We start from the raw sequence: 4,554 nt of genomic DNA on the forward strand, positions 1-4,554 counted from the left end.
ATTTGATCTAACAGGAATAGGGAAGAAAAGAATATGCACTAAAAATACAACATGACGAGAAACATCGGATCAAAACAACGATATCTCTTTTGACCAACATCGTAGCCCAAAAATACACATAAGGCAGATCAAGAAGACAATTTGTTGCACTCACATTTAAGTCAGAGAACAAAACAAGTGCAACCAAAGACAAGTAATGAGGAATAATTTGGTACATGTCCATATAAAATTTCAAAAGGAGATAAACTTGAGTTGTGTGAGGTTGGGATTCTATTAATCACATGAATGGCAATAAGAATTGCTTCCCTAAAAAAACACTAGCAATATCATGTGAAAACAAGAATGAATGAGTTGCTTCAACAAGAAGGCTATGTTTCCTTTTAGTAATGTCATTCTGTGAGGAGCATTAGTGCGAGAGGTCTGATGTATAGTCCCATCTGAAGAAAGTAACTGAAAAAAACTTTTAGATGTGCAAATCACTATGAAAACACTTTATGATAGCTAAATGTTGCGTTTTCACAAGAGCTCTGAAATTGAAAATTATAAGATAATCAGACCTACATTTCATAAGATAAACCCAAGAATAAAGAGTGCAATCATCGGGATATAATAGACATCAAAGAAAGACATATGAGACGTATAATTAAGCCAACACTTAATAATAGCATATGACTTCCATCAACAGAAATAATTGACATGAAGAATGTGGAGACAATATAAAAGAAAACAAACGAGGAGACATATGATGAGAAACACCTAAATCCAATACCCATAAAGAAGAATTTAAACCTGAGGTACTGGACGAGGCCAAACCTTTATGAGATGAGGCTGATATAGCATGAGTTTATGAACTAAGGAACTATTGAAATTTTTGTAAGGATCCACAGATGGAGCAACCAATCCATTGTTGGACTAAGGTGTTCTATATGTCCATGGAGTATTTTGTGATGACATCGATAATGGTTGTTGCGATGAACGATATTGTTGTTGTTTCTGTTGTTGTGGTGGTTGTTGTCGTTGTTGTTGCTACAATTTACCTTTACTCAACAAAATGGGGCACTGAACATTCCAATGACCCTTTCGTTTGCAAAATGCACACTCATCAGATGAAATTTTAGAGGAAGACTTATTTTAATTTCCAGTCAAAGATTGTTGTGGAACTGCAAAAAAAGATGGACATGGAGGTGGAATAATTTTCTTATCACCTTGAAACTTAAGACGAATCTCCTCTGCCAAGAGCTCACTAACCACTGAATCAACGGAAAGAAGAGGACTACGATGTAGGATTGTCCCACGCAATCCCTTAAATTTAGAACGAAGAGCCATAAGAAACTAAACTAGGCGTTGAGAATTCGTTTGAGTGATATAGGCTTCCACAAAGCTCAATTCTGATGATTCAGTAAATGCCAACCAATCCCAAAATTCAGATATAACGGAATAAAAATCTTGAATACTCATATTTTACCAACTGAACACCAATAGAATGTATCCAAAAATTATTAATCCATGTAATAATCTTTGAGTTATCAGTCTCCCAAGAAACTAATAAAGAAGTATATCAACAACCCTGCTATCTATAGATTTCATTTGCCACACTGTGACATTGTTCCACATTGATTTTCCATAACATAACTCTAATATGAATAATTTAACCATATACTTCTACACTAATTGACTAAAGAGAATCCTCTTTACAAATCGACATGATAATGATATAAAATCTCAAATAATAAAATCAACAAAAGTCAAATAAATACAATCAACTAAATCAAATTCTCAAACCAAAATTGTAATCCCTTCTCCCCAACGTATTACTATTAGGGCCATTTGGATTGAGATTTTCTAAATGCCTAGGAAATAAGGATGTCTGGGAATTACATGTCTGGGAATAAATGAGAATCAAGGATGACTATGTTTGGTTGTGCATGGGAAAAAAATACCTATAGTATGTCTGGGAATTAAAGATAACTATGTTTGGTTGTGCATGGGAAAACAATACCTGTGAATAATATGTCTGGGAATTAAAGATAACTATGTTTGGTTGTATAGGAAATGTTATCAACTTTTCTTGAGAATAAGTGATACATGTGTTTGGTGCTGCATGATAATATTATTAAATCACCTAAGTAAATGTTATTTTTGTTTAAATTGTGTAATCACTTTCAAAATTTTGTGCAATTATAAAACATATAACTAATAAAAAAAAATTGTCTTAATTGATTTTAAACAATTAATTTGTGCAGCTTTATTTTTATTATGCAATTATTAAAAATAACCTTAAACAGTTAAATAACCTTTTAGAAAATAATTTTGTTTACTAGGCAATACAAAATACCATGATTTAATTTTTGTATATATTAAAAGAAGATCAAATGTATTGTTAAACAAATATTCTTATCTTTATTTATATAGGTCTTTTTAAATATAAAAAAATATTTAAAATTATTTATACCTTATAGCAAAAAGTTCCAAAAGTACAAAGCACTATTGAAATTTTTTGTTATAAAGTGTAAATATTTTTTGGATTTTCTATTTATAAGAATTTCCCTTATTTATAAAACATGATATTTAACATATCACTACTCATCCAATACAAGAGAAGAAAAAGTAGGTAAAAATGCAATCAATATAAACTCATACTTCATAACTCTATGTTAAACAAATCAACACTCTAAACACATACTTTATAAACTAAAATTAAAATATTGTATATCTCAAATATAGATAATTCAACTCTAAAAATTATTATATATAACAATACCTCTTAATTTCCTTATTGTAATTTTGTGTCTATATATATATATATTGGTGATCTGACGGCTAGAAAAGAAAAGAGGGGAAGGTGAGGAAAATGGGATGGGGAGCAGCAAATCAGATTTGTGGGTTATGTAGACAAAGGGATGACCGGACACTAAGCTGCTAGAAGGAAGGAAAATGCTGGTGGGAAGGAGAAGAAGTGAAAACCCACACTTCTTGGCGGGTATTTAACTTCTTACTTTTGTTGATAAAAGACATCTGAAAAATGTTATTTCCAAGATAAATAAAGAAAACCAAACAAACATTGACTTTGTAACCTCATTCCAAATTTTACCTTCTTTTTCCTCCAACCAAACAGCCATTCAAGATTTTCAGAAAAAAAAAAAAGAAAACTATTCACCACAGAAAATCGCCGCCACAATAATATTGGGCATAAGACAAGATTGCCTAAAAACGATTTTCAATGTACTGCCAAAAATTGCCGAAGATTGAGAACTATGTAATGTCCAAATATTTTTCCACCAAAACAAAATTTACCAAACTTCCAGGAACAAGATTGATTTTTCCACCACAATAAGATTTTTCAACAGACAATTTGACAGTGAAAACAGAAGAAAAAAAAAGGGTTTTGTTTATTTATAGTACACAATGAAATATACTAATGAGATTTATATATGTATGACAAACAAAAGGAAAATAATTAAAATACTAATCTACCCTTAAAATAAATAAAAAATAGTTAACAACGTTTAGATTTTTGTTCCAATTTTTCTTCTACTTCAGTGCATGCATTAGTCTCCTATATTTGTTATTTTCAATTATTTTGTTCATGACCTTGTATGCTTTTAGCCTAATCTATTTCAAAGATGAGAGCAGATGAAGGACAATTTGCTTCATATAAATATAATTTTTTATTCCTTTGTCTGGAATTGAAATTTTCTATAGGTATTTTTTTTCTTTTATAATTTTGTTAACATTATTTTTTTTCTTTATGCAACTCGATAGATCTCTTTCATTTTTTTAATATTCCGTTATAAATTTCTCTTCTTTTTTTTTTCCCAGTTATAGGTAGATATTTCCTCCGATTTTTCTTGTGCATCAAGTCCCTATGTCTGTTTGTTGTTTACTTCTTTTTTCACTACTTTTTTCCTTATTTCTCCCGAGTAGATGAAGAACAATCTTCTTCGTATTTATTTTTCATTTAATGTAATTTTTTTTATTGATGATTTAGATGGAATAAGCTCTTTTTTAAAGAAAGTTAAATAATAGTTATAGATATATCAGAATTAGGATTTTATTTCTAATAGAGGTAAAATAAGAGGAAAAATTTAAAAATATATTTGTAATAGATAGTAAAATAAGAGGAAAAATTAACTAGTCAAAAATAGTTATCAGAAAGTTAAATTTTAGGATATTTATAATAAATAGTAAAATAAGAAGAAAAATTTAAAAATATATTACCTCTTTAAAATATTTGTAAATATAAGAATATTGACTAGTCAAATTTTGAATTTTTTCTAATTCCAATTTTGCTTTGCTTCTTCCCTTTTTTTTTAGTTTTTATTTTGTTTTCTTTCTCCGGCTTTTGTTTCCTGCTTTTACTTCTTCTTCTTTTTTTATTTTATTTTATTTTATTTTCTTACCTTTATCCGATTTTTGTTTCTTCTTTTTTTTTCTTTTTTTCTTTTCTTTTCTTTCCTTCTTCTCTTTCTTTTTATTTTTTTTTATTTTCTTTCATTTATCTGATTTTTGCTTTTTATATAAAAAAAAAAAAACTTTCTTTTCTCTAGTTTTTGC

The sequence above is a fragment of the Benincasa hispida genome, chromosome 3, assembly GCF_009727055.1.
Source record: "Benincasa hispida cultivar B227 chromosome 3, ASM972705v1, whole genome shotgun sequence".
Taxonomy (NCBI): Eukaryota; Viridiplantae; Streptophyta; class Magnoliopsida; order Cucurbitales; family Cucurbitaceae; genus Benincasa; species Benincasa hispida.